We start from the raw sequence: 20,329 nt of genomic DNA on the forward strand, positions 1-20,329 counted from the left end.
GCTTGTTTTATCCGCTGAAACGGCTTTACGGACTGGCTGAGTGAGCTCCTGCCGTAGGAAAGCTGTTTTCATGCACTCGGTGAAACAAAGTGTGTTTTGCCACTCTGAACAAGTGCATATCACAGTACTATGTTGAAAACTCGTTTCAGACGTGCTTATACAGTTAAAATGACAAACATGATGAAAATGTGTTAAAAGCTCGAAAACATGAAAATCCATGCTTAGAAAGTTGTTCCATGTCACATATGCTCGAATGCACTCATTTTACTCAAAATCAATTTTCTTTGCCAAACGCTTGCTTTATCCGCTGAAAAGGCTTTACAGACTGGCTGAGTGAGCTCCTGCCGTAGGAAAGCTGTTTTCATGCACTCGGTGACAAAGTGTGTTTTCCCACTCTGAACAAGTGCATATCACAGTAGTACGTTGAAAACTCGTTTCAGACGTGCTTATACAGTTAAAATGACAAATATGATGAAAATGTGTTAAAAGCCCGAAAACATGAAAATCCCTGCTTAGAAAGTTGTTCCATGTCACATATGCTCGAATGCACTCATTTCACTCAAAATCAATGTTCCTTGCTCCACGCGTTTTATCCGCTGAAACGGCTTTACGGACTGGCTGAGTGAGCTCCTGCCGTAGGAAAGCTGTTTTCATGCACTCGGTGAAACAAAGTGTGTTTTGCCACTCTGAACAAGTGCATATCACAGTACTATGTTGAAAACTCGTTTCAGACGTGCTTATACAGTTAAAATGACAAACATGATGAAAATGTGTTAAAAGCTCGAAAACATGAAAATCCATGCTTAGAAAGTTGTTCCATGTCACATATGCTCGAATGCACTCATTTTACTCAAAATCAATTTTCTTTGCCAAACGCTTGCTTTATCCGCTGAAAAGGCTTTACAGACTGGCTGAGTGAGCTCCTGCCGTAGGAAAGCTGTTTTCATGCACTCGGTGACAAAGTGTGTTTTCCCACTCTGAACAAGTGCATATCACAGTAGTACGTTGAAAACTCGTTTCAGACGTGCTTATACAGTTAAAATGACAAATATGATGAAAATGTGTTAAAAGCCCGAAAACATGAAAATCCATGCTTAGAAAGTTGTTCCATGTCACATATGCTCGAATGCACTCATTTCACTCAAAATCAATGTTCCTTGCTCCACGCGTTTTATCCGCTGAAACGGCTTTACGGACTGGCTGAGTGAGCTCCTGCCGTAGGAAAGCTGTTTTCATGCACTCGGTGAAACAAAGTGTGTTTTGCCACTCTGAACAAGTGCATATCACAGTACTATGTTGAAAACTCGTTTCAGACGTGCTTATACAGTTAAAATGACAAACATGATGAAAATGTGTTAAAAGCTCGAAAACATGAAAATCCATGCTTAGAAAGTTGTTCCATGTCACATATGCTCGAATGCACTCATTTTACTCAAAATCAATTTTCTTTGCCAAACGCTTGCTTTATCCGCTGAAAAGGCTTTACAGACTGGCTGAGTGAGCTCCTGCCGTAGGAAAGCTGTTTTCATGCACTCGGTGACAAAGTGTGTTTTCCCACTCTGAACAAGTGCATATCACAGTAGTACGTTGAAAACTCGTTTCAGACGTGCTTATACAGTTAAAATGACAAATATGATGAAAATGTGTTAAAAGCCCGAAAACATGAAAATCCATGCTTAGAAAGTTGTTCCATGTCACATATGCTCGAATGCACTCATTTCACTCAAAATCAATGTTCCTTGCTCCACGCGTTTTATCCGCTGAAACGGCTTTACGGACTGGCTGAGTGAGCTCCTGCCGTAGGAAAGCTGTTTTCATGCACTCGGTGAAACAAAGTGTGTTTTGCCACTCTGAACAAGTGCATATCACAGTACTATGTTGAAAACTCGTTTCAGACGTGCTTATACAGTTAAAATGACAAACATGATGAAAATGTGTTAAAAGCTCGAAAACATGAAAATCCATGCTTAGAAAGTTGTTCCATGTCACATATGCTCGAATGCACTCATTTTACTCAAAATCAATTTTCTTTGCCAAACGCTTGCTTTATCCGCTGAAAAGGCTTTACAGACTGGCTGAGTGAGCTCCTGCCGTAGGAAAGCTGTTTTCATGCACTCGGTGACAAAGTGTGTTTTCCCACTCTGAACAAGTGCATATCACAGTAGTACGTTGAAAACTCGTTTCAGACGTGCTTATACAGTTAAAATGACAAATATGATGAAAATGTGTTAAAAGCTCGAAAACATGAAAATCCCTGCTTAGAAAGTTGTTCCATGTCACATATGCTCGAATGCACTCATTTCACTCAAAATCAATTTTCCTTGCTACACGCTTGTTTTATCCGCTGAAACGGCTTTACGGACTGGCTGAGTGAGCTCCTGCCGTAGGAAAGCTGTTTTCATGCACTCGGTGAAACAAAGTGTGTTTTGCCACTCTGAACAAGTGCATATCACAGTACTATGTTGAAAACTCGTTTCAGACGTGCTTATACAGTTAAAATGACAAACATGATGAAAATGTGTTAAAAGCTCGAAAACATGAAAATCCATGCTTAGAAAGTTGTTCCATGTCACATATGCTCGAATGCACTCATTTTACTCAAAATCAATTTTCTTTGCCAAACGCTTGCTTTATCCGCTGAAAAGGCTTTACAGACTGGCTGAGTGAGCTCCTGCCGTAGGAAAGCTGTTTTCATGCACTCGGTGACAAAGTGTGTTTTCCCACTCTGAACAAGTGCATATCACAGTAGTACGTTGAAAACTCGTTTCAGACGTGCTTATACAGTTAAAATGACAAATATGATGAAAATGTGTTAAAAGCCCGAAAACATGAAAATCCATGCTTAGAAAGTTGTTCCATGTCACATATGCTCGAATGCACTCATTTCACTCAAAATCAATGTTCCTTGCTCCACGCGTTTTATCCGCTGAAACGGCTTTACGGACTGGCTGAGTGAGCTCCTGCCGTAGGAAAGCTGTTTTCATGCACTCGGTGAAACAAAGTGTGTTTTGCCACTCTGAACAAGTGCATATCACAGTACTATGTTGAAAACTCGTTTCAGACGTGCTTATACAGTTAAAATGACAAACATGATGAAAATGTGTTAAAAGCTCGAAAACATGAAAATCCATGCTTAGAAAGTTGTTCCATGTCACATATGCTCGAATGCACTCATTTTACTCAAAATCAATTTTCTTTGCCAAACGCTTGCTTTATCCGCTGAAAAGGCTTTACAGACTGGCTGAGTGAGCTCCTGCCGTAGGAAAGCTGTTTTCATGCACTCGGTGACAAAGTGTGTTTTCCCACTCTGAACAAGTGCATATCACAGTAGTACGTTGAAAACTCGTTTCAGACGTGCTTATACAGTTAAAATGACAAATATGATGAAAATGTGTTAAAAGCCCGAAAACATGAAAATCCATGCTTAGAAAGTTGTTCCATGTCACATATGCTCGAATGCACTCATTTCACTCAAAATCAATGTTCCTTGCTCCACGCGTTTTATCCGCTGAAACGGCTTTACGGACTGGCTGAGTGAGCTCCTGCCGTAGGAAAGCTGTTTTCATGCACTCGGTGAAACAAAGTGTGTTTTGCCACTCTGAACAAGTGCATATCACAGTACTATGTTGAAAACTCGTTTCAGACGTGCTTATACAGTTAAAATGACAAACATGATGAAAATGTGTTAAAAGCTCGAAAACATGAAAATCCATGCTTAGAAAGTTGTTCCATGTCACATATGCTCGAATGCACTCATTTTACTCAAAATCAATTTTCTTTGCCAAACGCTTGCTTTATCCGCTGAAAAGGCTTTACAGACTGGCTGAGTGAGCTCCTGCCGTAGGAAAGCTGTTTTCATGCACTCGGTGACAAAGTGTGTTTTCCCACTCTGAACAAGTGCATATCACAGTAGTACGTTGAAAACTCGTTTCAGACGTGCTTATACAGTTAAAATGACAAATATGATGAAAATGTGTTAAAAGCTCGAAAACATGAAAATCCCTGCTTAGAAAGTTGTTCCATGTCACATATGCTCGAATGCACTCATTTCACTCAAAATCAATTTTCCTTGCTACACGCTTGTTTTATCCGCTGAAACGGCTTTACGGACTGGCTGAGTGAGCTCCTGCCGTAGGAAAGCTGTTTTCATGCACTCGGTGAAACAAAGTGTGTTTTGCCACTCTGAACAAGTGCATATCACAGTACTATGTTGAAAACTCGTTTCAGACGTGCTTATACAGTTAAAATGACAAACATGATGAAAATGTGTTAAAAGCTCGAAAACATGAAAATCCATGCTTAGAAAGTTGTTCCATGTCACATATGCTCGAATGCACTCATTTTACTCAAAATCAATTTTCTTTGCCAAACGCTTGCTTTATCCGCTGAAAAGGCTTTACAGACTGGCTGAGTGAGCTCCTGCCGTAGGAAAGCTGTTTTCATGCACTCGGTGACAAAGTGTGTTTTCCCACTCTGAACAAGTGCATATCACAGTAGTACGTTGAAAACTCGTTTCAGACGTGCTTATACAGTTAAAATGACAAATATGATGAAAATGTGTTAAAAGCCCGAAAACATGAAAATCCATGCTTAGAAAGTTGTTCCATGTCACATATGCTCGAATGCACTCATTTCACTCAAAATCAATGTTCCTTGCTCCACGCGTTTTATCCGCTGAAACGGCTTTACGGACTGGCTGAGTGAGCTCCTGCCGTAGGAAAGCTGTTTTCATGCACTCGGTGAAACAAAGTGTGTTTTGCCACTCTGAACAAGTGCATATCACAGTACTATGTTGAAAACTCGTTTCAGACGTGCTTATACAGTTAAAATGACAAACATGATGAAAATGTGTTAAAAGCTCGAAAACATGAAAATCCATGCTTAGAAAGTTGTTCCATGTCACATATGCTCGAATGCACTCATTTTACTCAAAATCAATTTTCTTTGCCAAACGCTTGCTTTATCCGCTGAAAAGGCTTTACAGACTGGCTGAGTGAGCTCCTGCCGTAGGAAAGCTGTTTTCATGCACTCGGTGACAAAGTGTGTTTTCCCACTCTGAACAAGTGCATATCACAGTAGTACGTTGAAAACTCGTTTCAGACGTGCTTATACAGTTAAAATGACAAATATGATGAAAATGTGTTAAAAGCCCGAAAACATGAAAATCCATGCTTAGAAAGTTGTTCCATGTCACATATGCTCGAATGCACTCATTTCACTCAAAATCAATGTTCCTTGCTCCACGCGTTTTATCCGCTGAAACGGCTTTACGGACTGGCTGAGTGAGCTCCTGCCGTAGGAAAGCTGTTTTCATGCACTCGGTGAAACAAAGTGTGTTTTGCCACTCTGAACAAGTGCATATCACAGTACTATGTTGAAAACTCGTTTCAGACGTGCTTATACAGTTAAAATGACAAACATGATGAAAATGTGTTAAAAGCTCGAAAACATGAAAATCCATGCTTAGAAAGTTGTTCCATGTCACATATGCTCGAATGCACTCATTTTACTCAAAATCAATTTTCTTTGCCAAACGCTTGCTTTATCCGCTGAAAAGGCTTTACAGACTGGCTGAGTGAGCTCCTGCCGTAGGAAAGCTGTTTTCATGCACTCGGTGACAAAGTGTGTTTTCCCACTCTGAACAAGTGCATATCACAGTAGTACGTTGAAAACTCGTTTCAGACGTGCTTATACAGTTAAAATGACAAATATGATGAAAATGTGTTAAAAGCCCGAAAACATGAAAATCCATGCTTAGAAAGTTGTTCCATGTCACATATGCTCGAATGCACTCATTTCACTCAAAATCAATGTTCCTTGCTCCACGCGTTTTATCCGCTGAAACGGCTTTACGGACTGGCTGAGTGAGCTCCTGCCGTAGGAAAGCTGTTTTCATGCACTCGGTGAAACAAAGTGTGTTTTGCCACTCTGAACAAGTGCATATCACAGTACTATGTTGAAAACTCGTTTCAGACGTGCTTATACAGTTAAAATGACAAACATGATGAAAATGTGTTAAAAGCTCGAAAACATGAAAATCCATGCTTAGAAAGTTGTTCCATGTCACATATGCTCGAATGCACTCATTTTACTCAAAATCAATTTTCTTTGCCAAACGCTTGCTTTATCCGCTGAAAAGGCTTTACAGACTGGCTGAGTGAGCTCCTGCCGTAGGAAAGCTGTTTTCATGCACTCGGTGACAAAGTGTGTTTTCCCACTCTGAACAAGTGCATATCACAGTAGTACGTTGAAAACTCGTTTCAGACGTGCTTATACAGTTAAAATGACAAATATGATGAAAATGTGTTAAAAGCTCGAAAACATGAAAATCCCTGCTTAGAAAGTTGTTCCATGTCACATATGCTCGAATGCACTCATTTCACTCAAAATCAATTTTCCTTGCTACACGCTTGTTTTATCCGCTGAAACGGCTTTACGGACTGGCTGAGTGAGCTCCTGCCGTAGGAAAGCTGTTTTCATGCACTCGGTGAAACAAAGTGTGTTTTGCCACTCTGAACAAGTTCATATCACAGTACTATGTTGAAAACTCGTTTCAGACGTGCTTATACAGTTAAAATGACAAACATGATGAAAATGTGTTAAAAGCTCGAAAACATGAAAATCCATGCTTAGAAAGTTGTTCCATGTCACATATGCTCGAATGCACTCATTTTACTCAAAATCAATTTTCTTTGCCAAACGCTTGCTTTATCCGCTGAAAAGGCTTTACAGACTGGCTGAGTGAGCTCCTGCCGTAGGAAAGCTGTTTTCATGCACTCGGTGACAAAGTGTGTTTTCCCACTCTGAACAAGTGCATATCACAGTAGTACGTTGAAAACTCGTTTCAGACGTGCTTATACAGTTAAAATGACAAATATGATGAAAATGTGTTAAAAGCCCGAAAACATGAAAATCCATGCTTAGAAAGTTGTTCCATGTCACATATGCTCGAATGCACTCATTTCACTCAAAATCAATGTTCCTTGCTCCACGCGTTTTATCCGCTGAAACGGCTTTACGGACTGGCTGAGTGAGCTCCTGCCGTAGGAAAGCTGTTTTCATGCACTCGGTGAAACAAAGTGTGTTTTGCCACTCTGAACAAGTGCATATCACAGTACTATGTTGAAAACTCGTTTCAGACGTGCTTATACAGTTAAAATGACAAACATGATGAAAATGTGTTAAAAGCTCGAAAACATGAAAATCCATGCTTAGAAAGTTGTTCCATGTCACATATGCTCGAATGCACTCATTTTACTCAAAATCAATTTTCTTTGCCAAACGCTTGCTTTATCCGCTGAAAAGGCTTTACAGACTGGCTGAGTGAGCTCCTGCCGTAGGAAAGCTGTTTTCATGCACTCGGTGACAAAGTGTGTTTTCCCACTCTGAACAAGTGCATATCACAGTAGTACGTTGAAAACTCGTTTCAGACGTGCTTATACAGTTAAAATGACAAATATGATGAAAATGTGTTAAAAGCCCGAAAACATGAAAATCCATGCTTAGAAAGTTGTTCCATGTCACATATGCTCGAATGCACTCATTTCACTCAAAATCAATGTTCCTTGCTCCACGCGTTTTATCCGCTGAAACGGCTTTACGGACTGGCTGAGTGAGCTCCTGCCGTAGGAAAGCTGTTTTCATGCACTCGGTGAAACAAAGTGTGTTTTGCCACTCTGAACAAGTGCATATCACAGTACTATGTTGAAAACTCGTTTCAGACGTGCTTATACAGTTAAAATGACAAACATGATGAAAATGTGTTAAAAGCTCGAAAACATGAAAATCCATGCTTAGAAAGTTGTTCCATGTCACATATGCTCGAATGCACTCATTTTACTCAAAATCAATTTTCTTTGCCAAACGCTTGCTTTATCCGCTGAAAAGGCTTTACAGACTGGCTGAGTGAGCTCCTGCCGTAGGAAAGCTGTTTTCATGCACTCGGTGACAAAGTGTGTTTTCCCACTCTGAACAAGTGCATATCACAGTAGTACGTTGAAAACTCGTTTCAGACGTGCTTATACAGTTAAAATGACAAATATGATGAAAATGTGTTAAAAGCTCGAAAACATGAAAATCCCTGCTTAGAAAGTTGTTCCATGTCACATATGCTCGAATGCACTCATTTCACTCAAAATCAATTTTCCTTGCTACACGCTTGTTTTATCCGCTGAAACGGCTTTACGGACTGGCTGAGTGAGCTCCTGCCGTAGGAAAGCTGTTTTCATGCACTCGGTGAAACAAAGTGTGTTTTGCCACTCTGAACAAGTGCATATCACAGTACTATGTTGAAAACTCGTTTCAGACGTGCTTATACAGTTAAAATGACAAACATGATGAAAATGTGTTAAAAGCTCGAAAACATGAAAATCCATGCTTAGAAAGTTGTTCCATGTCACATATGCTCGAATGCACTCATTTTACTCAAAATCAATTTTCTTTGCCAAACGCTTGCTTTATCCGCTGAAAAGGCTTTACAGACTGGCTGAGTGAGCTCCTGCCGTAGGAAAGCTGTTTTCATGCACTCGGTGACAAAGTGTGTTTTCCCACTCTGAACAAGTGCATATCACAGTAGTACGTTGAAAACTCGTTTCAGACGTGCTTATACAGTTAAAATGACAAATATGATGAAAATGTGTTAAAAGCCCGAAAACATGAAAATCCATGCTTAGAAAGTTGTTCCATGTCACATATGCTCGAATGCACTCATTTCACTCAAAATCAATGTTCCTTGCTCCACGCGTTTTATCCGCTGAAACGGCTTTACGGACTGGCTGAGTGAGCTCCTGCCGTAGGAAAGCTGTTTTCATGCACTCGGTGAAACAAAGTGTGTTTTGCCACTCTGAACAAGTGCATATCACAGTACTATGTTGAAAACTCGTTTCAGACGTGCTTATACAGTTAAAATGACAAACATGATGAAAATGTGTTAAAAGCTCGAAAACATGAAAATCCATGCTTAGAAAGTTGTTCCATGTCACATATGCTCGAATGCACTCATTTTACTCAAAATCAATTTTCTTTGCCAAACGCTTGCTTTATCCGCTGAAAAGGCTTTACAGACTGGCTGAGTGAGCTCCTGCCGTAGGAAAGCTGTTTTCATGCACTCGGTGACAAAGTGTGTTTTCCCACTCTGAACAAGTGCATATCACAGTAGTACGTTGAAAACTCGTTTCAGACGTGCTTATACAGTTAAAATGACAAATATGATGAAAATGTGTTAAAAGCCCGAAAACATGAAAATCCATGCTTAGAAAGTTGTTCCATGTCACATATGCTCGAATGCACTCATTTCACTCAAAATCAATGTTCCTTGCTCCACGCGTTTTATCCGCTGAAACGGCTTTACGGACTGGCTGAGTGAGCTCCTGCCGTAGGAAAGCTGTTTTCATGCACTCGGTGAAACAAAGTGTGTTTTGCCACTCTGAACAAGTGCATATCACAGTACTATGTTGAAAACTCGTTTCAGACGTGCTTATACAGTTAAAATGACAAACATGATGAAAATGTGTTAAAAGCTCGAAAACATGAAAATCCATGCTTAGAAAGTTGTTCCATGTCACATATGCTCGAATGCACTCATTTTACTCAAAATCAATTTTCTTTGCCAAACGCTTGCTTTATCCGCTGAAAAGGCTTTACAGACTGGCTGAGTGAGCTCCTGCCGTAGGAAAGCTGTTTTCATGCACTCGGTGACAAAGTGTGTTTTCCCACTCTGAACAAGTGCATATCACAGTAGTACGTTGAAAACTCGTTTCAGACGTGCTTATACAGTTAAAATGACAAATATGATGAAAATGTGTTAAAAGCCCGAAAACATGAAAATCCATGCTTAGAAAGTTGTTCCATGTCACATATGCTCGAATGCACTCATTTCACTCAAAATCAATGTTCCTTGCTCCACGCGTTTTATCCGCTGAAACGGCTTTACGGACTGGCTGAGTGAGCTCCTGCCGTAAGAAAGCTGTTTTCATGCACTCAGTGAAACAAAGTGTGTTTTGCCACTCTGAACAAGTGCATATCACAGTACTATGTTGAAAACTCGTTTCAGACGTGCTTATACAGTTAAAATGACAAACATGATGAAAATGTGTTAAAAGCTCGAAAACATGAAAATCCATGCTTAGAAAGTTGTTCCATGTCACATATGCTCGAATGCACTCATTTTACTCAAAATCAATTTTCTTTGCCAAACGCTTGCTTTATCCGCTGAAAAGGCTTTACAGACTGGCTGAGTGAGCTCCTGCCGTAGGAAAGCTGTTTTCATGCACTCGGTGACAAAGTGTGTTTTCCCACTCTGAACAAGTGCATATCACAGTAGTACGTTGAAAACTCGTTTCAGACGTGCTTATACAGTTAAAATGACAAATATGATGAAAATGTGTTAAAAGCTCGAAAACATGAAAATCCCTGCTTAGAAAGTTGTTCCATGTCACATATGCTCGAATGCACTCATTTCACTCAAAATCAATGTTCCTTGCTCCACGCGTTTTATCCGCTGAAACGGCTTTACGGACTGGCTGAGTGAGCTCCTGCCGTAGGAAAGCTGTTTTCATGCACTCGGTGAAACAAAGTGTGTTTTGCCACTCTGAACAAGTGCATATCACAGTACTATGTTGAAAACTCGTTTCAGACGTGCTTATACAGTTAAAATGACAAACATGATGAAAATGTGTTAAAAGCTCGAAAACATGAAAATCCCTGCTTAGAAAGTTGTTCCATGTCACATATGCTCGAATGCACTCATTTTACTCAAAATCAATTTTCTTTGCCAAACGCTTGCTTTATCCGCTGAAAAGGCTTTACAGACTGGCTGAGTGAGCTCCTGCCGTAGGAAAGCTGTTTTCATGCACTCGGTGACAAAGTGTGTTTTCCCACTCTGAACAAGTGCATATCACAGTAGTACGTTGAAAACTCGTTTCAGACGTGCTTATACAGTTAAAATGACAAATATGATGAAAATGTGTTAAAAGCCCGAAAACATGAAAATCCATGCTTAGAAAGTTGTTCCATGTCACATATGCTCGAATGCACTCATTTCACTCAAAATCAATGTTCCTTGCTCCACGCGTTTTATCCGCTGAAACGGCTTTACGGACTGGCTGAGTGAGCTCCTGCCGTAGGAAAGCTGTTTTCATGCACTCGGTGACAAAGTGTGTTTTCCCACTCTGAACAAGTGCATATCACAGTAGTACGTTGAAAACTCGTTTCAGACGTGCTTATACAGTTAAAATGACAAATATGATGAAAATGTGTTAAAAGCTCGAAAACATGAAAATCCCTGCTTAGAAAGTTGTTCCATGTCACATATGCTCGAATGCACTCATTTCACTCAAAATCAATTTTCCTTGCTACACGCTTGTTTTATCCGCTGAAACGGCTTTACGGACTGGCTGAGTGAGCTCCTGCCGTTGGAAAGCTGTTTTCATGCACTCGGTGAAACAAAGTGTGTTTTGCCACTCTGAACAAGTGCATATCACAGTACTATGTTGAAAACTCGTTTCAGACGTGCTTATACAGTTAAAATGACAAACATGATGAAAATGTGTTAAAAGCTCGAAAACATGAAAATCCATGCTTAGAAAGTTGTTCCATGTCACATATGCTCGAATGCACTCATTTTACTCAAAATCAATTTTCTTTGCCAAACGCTTGCTTTATCCGCTGAAAAGGCTTTACAGACTGGCTGAGTGAGCTCCTGCCGTAGGAAAGCTGTTTTCATGCACTCGGTGACAAAGTGTGTTTTCCCACTCTGAACAAGTGCATATCACAGTAGTACGTTGAAAACTCGTTTCAGACGTGCTTATACAGTTAAAATGACAAATATGATGAAAATGTGTTAAAAGCTCGAAAACATGAAAATCCCTGCTTAGAAAGTTGTTCCATGTCACATATGCTCGAATGCACTCATTTCACTCAAAATCAATTTTCCTTGCTACACGCTTGTTTTATCCGCTGAAACGGCTTTACGGACTGGCTGAGTGAGCTCCTGCCGTAGGAAAGCTGTTTTCATGCACTCGGTGAAACAAAGTGTGTTTTGCCACTCTGAACAAGTGCATATCACAGTACTATGTTGAAAACTCGTTTCAGACGTGCTTATACAGTTAAAATGACAAACATGATGAAAATGTGTTAAAAGCTCGAAAACATGAAAATCCATGCTTAGAAAGTTGTTCCATGTCACATATGCTCGAATGCACTCATTTTACTCAAAATCAATTTTCTTTGCCAAACGCTTGCTTTATCCGCTGAAAAGGCTTTACAGACTGGCTGAGTGAGCTCCTGCCGTAGGAAAGCTGTTTTCATGCACTCGGTGACAAAGTGTGTTTTCCCACTCTGAACAAGTGCATATCACAGTAGTACGTTGAAAACTCGTTTCAGACGTGCTTATACAGTTAAAATGACAAATATGATGAAAATGTGTTAAAAGCTCGAAAACATGAAAATCCCTGCTTAGAAAGTTGTTCCATGTCACATATGCTCGAATGCACTCATTTCACTCAAAATCAATTTTCCTTGCTACACGCTTGTTTTATCCGCTGAAACGGCTTTACGGACTGGCTGAGTGAGCTCCTGCCGTAGGAAAGCTGTTTTCATGCACTCGGTGAAACAAAGTGTGTTTTGCCACTCTGAACAAGTGCATATCACAGTACTATGTTGAAAACTCGTTTCAGACGTGCTTATACAGTTAAAATGACAAACATGATGAAAATGTGTTAAAAGGTCGAAAACATGAAAATCCATGCTTAGAAAGTTGTTCCATGTCACATATGCTCGAATGCACTCATTTTACTCAAAATCAATTTTCTTTGCCAAACGCTTGCTTTATCCGCTGAAAAGGCTTTACAGACTGGCTGAGTGAGCTCCTGCCGTAGGAAAGCTGTTTTCATGCACTCGGTGACAAAGTGTGTTTTCCCACTCTGAACAAGTGCATATCACAGTAGTACGTTGAAAACTCGTTTCAGACGTGCTTATACAGTTAAAATGACAAATATGATGAAAATGTGTTAAAAGCCCGAAAACATGAAAATCCATGCTTAGAAAGTTGTTCCATGTCACATATGCTCGAATGCACTCATTTCACTCAAAATCAATGTTCCTTGCTCCACGCGTTTTATCCGCTGAAACGGCTTTACGGACTGGCTGAGTGAGCTCCTGCCGTAGGAAAGCTGTTTTCATGCACTCGGTGAAACAAAGTGTGTTTTGCCACTCTGAACAAGTGCATATCACAGTACTATGTTGAAAACTCGTTTCAGACGTGCTTATACAGTTAAAATGACAAACATGATGAAAATGTGTTAAAAGCTCGAAAACATGAAAATCCATGCTTAGAAAGTTGTTCCATGTCACATATGCTCGAATGCACTCATTTTACTCAAAATCAATTTTCTTTGCCAAACGCTTGCTTTATCCGCTGAAAAGGCTTTACAGACTGGCTGAGTGAGCTCCTGCCGTAGGAAAGCTGTTTTCATGCACTCGGTGACAAAGTGTGTTTTCCCACTCTGAACAAGTGCATATCACAGTAGTACGTTGAAAACTCGTTTCAGACGTGCTTATACAGTTAAAATGACAAATATGATGAAAATGTGTTAAAAGCCCGAAAACATGAAAATCCATGCTTAGAAAGTTGTTCCATGTCACATATGCTCGAATGCACTCATTTCACTCAAAATCAATGTTCCTTGCTCCACGCGTTTTATCCGCTGAAACGGCTTTACGGACTGGCTGAGTGAGCTCCTGCCGTAGGAAAGCTGTTTTCATGCACTCGGTGAAACAAAGTGTGTTTTGCCACTCTGAACAAGTGCATATCACAGTACTATGTTGAAAACTCGTTTCAGACGTGCTTATACAGTTAAAATGACAAACATGATGAAAATGTGTTAAAAGCTCGAAAACATGAAAATCCATGCTTAGAAAGTTGTTCCATGTCACATATGCTCGAATGCACTCATTTTACTCAAAATCAATTTTCTTTGCCAAACGCTTGCTTTATCCGCTGAAAAGGCTTTACAGACTGGCTGAGTGAGCTCCTGCCGTAGGAAAGCTGTTTTCATGCACTCGGTGACAAAGTGTGTTTTCCCACTCTGAACAAGTGCATATCACAGTAGTACGTTGAAAACTCGTTTCAGACGTGCTTATACAGTTAAAATGACAAATATGATGAAAATGTGTTAAAAGCTCGAAAACATGAAAATCCCTGCTTAGAAAGTTGTTCCATGTCACATATGCTCGAATGCACTCATTTCACTCAAAATCAATTTTCCTTGCTACACGCTTGTTTTATCCGCTGAAACGGCTTTACGGACTGGCTGAGTGAGCTCCTGCCGTAGGAAAGCTGTTTTCATGCACTCGGTGAAACAAAGTGTGTTTTGCCACTCTGAACAAGTGCATATCACAGTACTATGTTGAAAACTCGTTTCAGACGTGCTTATACAGTTAAAATGACAAACATGATGAAAATGTGTTAAAAGCTCGAAAACATGAAAATCCATGCTTAGAAAGTTGTTCCATGTCACATATGCTCGAATGCACTCATTTTACTCAAAATCAATTTTCTTTGCCAAACGCTTGCTTTATCCGCTGAAAAGGCTTTACAGACTGGCTGAGTGAGCTCCTGCCGTAGGAAAGCTGTTTTCATGCACTCGGTGACAAAGTGTGTTTTCCCACTCTGAACAAGTGCATATCACAGTAGTACGTTGAAAACTCGTTTCAGACGTGCTTATACAGTTAAAATGACAAATATGATGAAAATGTGTTAAAAGCCCGAAAACATGAAAATCCATGCTTAGAAAGTTGTTCCATGTCACATATGCTCGAATGCACTCATTTCACTCAAAATCAATGTTCCTTGCTCCACGCGTTTTATCCGCTGAAACGGCTTTACGGACTGGCTGAGTGAGCTCCTGCCGTAGGAAAGCTGTTTTCATGCACTCGGTGAAACAAAGTGTGTTTTGCCACTCTGAACAAGTGCATATCACAGTACTATGTTGAAAACTCGTTTCAGACGTGCTTATACAGTTAAAATGACAAACATGATGAAAATGTGTTAAAAGCTCGAAAACATGAAAATCCATGCTTAGAAAGTTGTTCCATGTCACATATGCTCGAATGCACTCATTTTACTCAAAATCAATTTTCTTTGCCAAACGCTTGCTTTATCCGCTGAAAAGGCTTTACAGACTGGCTGAGTGAGCTCCTGCCGTAGGAAAGCTGTTTTCATGCACTCGGTGACAAAGTGTGTTTTCCCACTCTGAACAAGTGCATATCACAGTAGTACGTTGAAAACTCGTTTCAGACGTGCTTATACAGTTAAAATGACAAATATGATGAAAATGTGTTAAAAGCCCGAAAACATGAAAATCCATGCTTAGAAAGTTGTTCCATGTCACATATGCTCGAATGCACTCATTTCACTCAAAATCAATGTTCCTTGCTCCACGCGTTTTATCCGCTGAAACGGCTTTACGGACTGGCTGAGTGAGCTCCTGCCGTAGGAAAGCTGTTTTCATGCACTCGGTGAAACAAAGTGTGTTTTGCCACTCTGAACAAGTGCATATCACAGTACTATGTTGAAAACTCGTTTCAGACGTGCTTATACAGTTAAAATGACAAACATGATGAAAATGTGTTAAAAGCTCGAAAACATGAAAATCCATGCTTAGAAAGTTGTTCCATGTCACATATGCTCGAATGCACTCATTTTACTCAAAATCAATTTTCTTTGCCAAACGCTTGCTTTATCCGCTGAAAAGGCTTTACAGACTGGCTGAGTGAGCTCCTGCCGTAGGAAAGCTGTTTTCATGCACTCGGTGACAAAGTGTGTTTTCCCACTCTGAACAAGTGCATATCACAGTAGTACGTTGAAAACTCGTTTCAGACGTGCTTATACAGTTAAAATGACAAATATGATGAAAATGTGTTAAAAGCCCGAAAACATGAAAATCCATGCTTAGAAAGTTGTTCCATGTCACATATGCTCGAATGCACTCATTTCACTCAAAATCAATGTTCCTTGCTCCACGCGTTTTATCCGCTGAAACGGCTTTACGGACTGGCTGAGTGAGCTCCTGCCGTAGGAAAGCTGTTTTCATGCACTCAGTGAAACAAAGTGTGTTTTGCCACTCTGAACAAGTGCATATCACAGTACTATGTTGAAAACTCGTTTCAGACGTGCTTATACAGTTAAAATGACAAACATGATGAAAATGTGTTAAAAGCTCGAAAACATGAAAATCCATGCTTAGAAAGTTGTTCCATGTCACATATGCTCGAATGCACTCATTTTACTCAAAATCAATTTTCTTTGCCAAACGCTTGCTTTATCCGCTGAAAAGGCTTTACAGACTGGCTGAGTGAGCTCCTGCCGTAGGAAAGCTGTTTTCATGCACTCGGTGACAAAGTGTGTTTTCCCACTCTGAACAAGTGCATATCACAGTAGTACGTTGAAAACTCGTTTCAGACGTGCTTATACAGTTAAAATGACAAATATGATGAAAATGTGTTAAAAGCTCGAAAACATGAAAATCCCTGCTTAGAAAGTTGTTCCATGTCACATATGCTCGAATGCACTCATTTCACTCAAAATCAATTTTCCTTGCTACACGCTTGTTTTATCCGCTGAAACGGCTTTACGGACTGGCTGAGTGAGCTCCTGCCGTAGGAAAGCTGTTTTCATGCACTCGGTGAAACAAAGTGTGTTTTGCCACTCTGAACAAGTGCATATCACAGTACTATGTTGAAAACTCGTTTCAGACGTGCTTATACAGTTAAAATGACAAACATGATGAAAATGTGTTAAAAGCTCGAAAACATGAAAATCCCTGCTTAGAAAGTTGTTCCATGTCACATATGCTCGAATGCACTCATTTTACTCAAAATCAATTTTCTTTGCCAAACGCTTGCTTTATCCGCTGAAAAGGCTTTACAGACTGGCTGAGTGAGCTCCTGCCGTAGGAAAGCTGTTTTCATGCACTCGGTGACAAAGTGTGTTTTCCCACTCTGAACAAGTGCATATCACAGTAGTACGTTGAAAACTCGTTTCAGACGTGCTTATACAGTTAAAATGACAAATATGATGAAAATGTGTTAAAAGCCCGAAAACATGAAAATCCATGCTTAGAAAGTTGTTCCATGTCACATATGCTCGAATGCACTCATTTCACTCAAAATCAATGTTCCTTGCTCCACGCGTTTTATCCGCTGAAACGGCTTTACGGACTGGCTGAGTGAGCTCCTGCCGTAGGAAAGCTGTTTTCATGCACTCGGTGAAACAAAGTGTGTTTTGCCACTCTGAACAAGTGCATATCACAGTACTATGTTGAAAACTCGTTTCAGACGTGCTTATACAGTTAAAATGACAAACATGATGAAAATGTGTTAAAAGCTCGAAAACATGAAAATCCATGCTTAGAAAGTTGTTCCATGTCACATATGCTCGAATGCACTCATTTTACTCAAAATCAATTTTCTTTGCCAAACGCTTGCTTTATCCGCTGAAAAGGCTTTACAGACTGGCTGAGTGAGCTCCTGCCGTAGGAAAGCTGTTTTCATGCACTCGGTGACAAAGTGTGTTTTCCCACTCTGAACAAGTGCATATCACAGTAGTACGTTGAAAACTCGTTTCAGACGTGCTTATACAGTTAAAATGACAAATATGATGAAAATGTGTTAAAAGCTCGAAAACATGAAAATCCCTGCTTAGAAAGTTGTTCCATGTCACATATGCTCGAATGCACTCATTTCACTCAAAATCAATTTTCCTTGCTACACGCTTGTTTTATCCGCTGAAACGGCTTTACGGACTGGCTGAGTGAGCTCCTGCCGTTGGAAAGCTGTTTTCATGCACTCGGTGAAACAAAGTGTGTTTTGCCACTCTGAACAAGTGCATATCACAGTACTATGTTGAAAACTCGTTTCAGACGTGCTTATACAGTTAAAATGACAAACATGATGAAAATGTGTTAAAAGCTCGAAAACATGAAAATCCATGCTTAGAAAGTTGTTCCATGTCACATATGCTCGAATGCACTCATTTTACTCAAAATCAATTTTCTTTGCCAAACGCTTGCTTTATCCGCTGAAAAGGCTTTACAGACTGGCTGAGTGAGCTCCTGCCGTAGGAAAGCTGTTTTCATGCACTCGGTGACAAAGTGTGTTTTCCCACTCTGAACAAGTGCATATCACAGTAGTACGTTGAAAACTCGTTTCAGACGTGCTTATACAGTTAAAATGACAAATATGATGAAAATGTGTTAAAAGCTCGAAAACATGAAAATCCCTGCTTAGAAAGTTGTTCCATGTCACATATGCTCGAATGCACTCATTTCACTCAAAATCAATTTTCCTTGCTACACGCTTGTTTTATCCGCTGAAACGGCTTTACGGACTGGCTGAGTGAGCTCCTGCCGTAGGAAAGCTGTTTTCATGCACTCGGTGAAACAAAGTGTGTTTTGCCACTCTGAACAAGTGCATATCACAGTACTATGTTGAAAACTCGTTTCAGACGTGCTTATACAGTTAAAATGACAAACATGATGAAAATGTGTTAAAAGCTCGAAAACATGAAAATCCATGCTTAGAAAGTTGTTCCATGTCACATATGCTCGAATGCACTCATTTTACTCAAAATCAATTTTCTTTGCCAAACGCTTGCTTTATCCGCTGAAAAGGCTTTACAGACTGGCTGAGTGAGCTCCTGCCGTAGGAAAGCTGTTTTCATGCACTCGGTGACAAAGTGTGTTTTCCCACTCTGAACAAGTGCATATCACAGTAGTACGTTGAAAACTCGTTTCAGACGTGCTTATACAGTTAAAATGACAAATATGATGAAAATGTGTTAAAAGCCCGAAAACATGAAAATCCATGCTTAGAAAGTTGTTCCATGTCACATATGCTCGAATGCACTCATTTCACTCAAAATCAATGTTCCTTGCTCCACGCGTTTTATCCGCTGAAACGGCTTTACGGACTGGCTGAGTGAGCTCCTGCCGTAGGAAAGCTGTTTTCATGCACTCAGTGAAACAAAGTGTGTTTTGCCACTCTGAACAAGTGCATATCACAGTACTATGTTGAAAACTCGTTTCAGACGTGCTTATACAGTTAAAATGACAAACATGATGAAAATGTGTTAAAAGCTCGAAAACATGAAAATCCATGCTTAGAAAGTTGTTCCATGTCACATATGCTCGAATGCACTCATTTTACTCAAAATCAATTTTCTTTGCCAAACGCTTGCTTTATCCGCTGAAAAGGCTTTACAGACTGGCTGAGTGAGCTCCTGCCGTAGGAAAGCTGTTTTCATGCACTCGGTGACAAAGTGTGTTTTCCCACTCTGAACAAGTGCATATCACAGTAGTACGTTGAAAACTCGTTTCAGACGTGCTTATACAGTTAAAATGACAAATATGATGAAAATGTGTTGAAAGCTCGAAAACATGAAAATCCCTGCTTAGAAAGTTGTTCCATGTCACATATGCTCGAATGCACTCATTTCACTCAAAATCAATTTTCCTTGCTACACGCTTGTTTTATCCGCTGAAACGGCTTTTCGGACTGGCTGAGTGAGCTCCTGCCGTAGGAAAGCTGTTTTCATGCACTCGGTGAAACAAAGTGTGTTTTGCCACTCTGAACAAGTGCATATCACAGTACTATGTTGAAAACTCGTTTCAGACGTGCTTATACAGTTAAAATGACAAACATGATGAAAATGTGTTAAAAGCTCGAAAACATGAAAATCCCTGCTTAGAAAGTTGTTCCATGTCACATATGCTCGAATGCACTCATTTTACTCAAAATCAATTTTCTTTGCCAAACGCTTGCTTTATCCGCTGAAAAGGCTTTACAGACTGGCTGAGTGAGCTCCTGCCGTAGGAAAGCTGTTTTCATGCACTCGGTGACAAAGTGTGTTTTCCCACTCTGAACAAGTGCATATCACAGTAGTACGTTGAAAACTCGTTTCAGACGTGCTTATACAGTTAAAATGACAAATATGATGAAAATGTGTTAAAAGCCCGAAAACATGAAAATCCATGCTTAGAAAGTTGTTCCATGTCACATATGCTCGAATGCACTCATTTCACTCAAAATCAATGTTCCTTGCTCCACGCGTTTTATCCGCTGAAACGGCTTTACGGACTGGCTGAGTGAGCTCCTGCCGTAGGAAAGCTGTTTTCATGCACTCGGTGAAACAAAGTGTGTTTTGCCACTCTGAACAAGTGCATATCACAGTACTATGTTGAAAACTCGTTTCAGACGTGCTTATACAGTTAAAATGACAAACATGATGAAAATGTGTTAAAAGCTCGAAAACATGAAAATCCATTCTTAGAAA

The sequence above is a fragment of the Neoarius graeffei genome, chromosome 21, assembly GCF_027579695.1.
Source record: "Neoarius graeffei isolate fNeoGra1 chromosome 21, fNeoGra1.pri, whole genome shotgun sequence".
Lineage (NCBI taxonomy): Eukaryota > Metazoa > Chordata > Actinopteri > Siluriformes > Ariidae > Neoarius > Neoarius graeffei.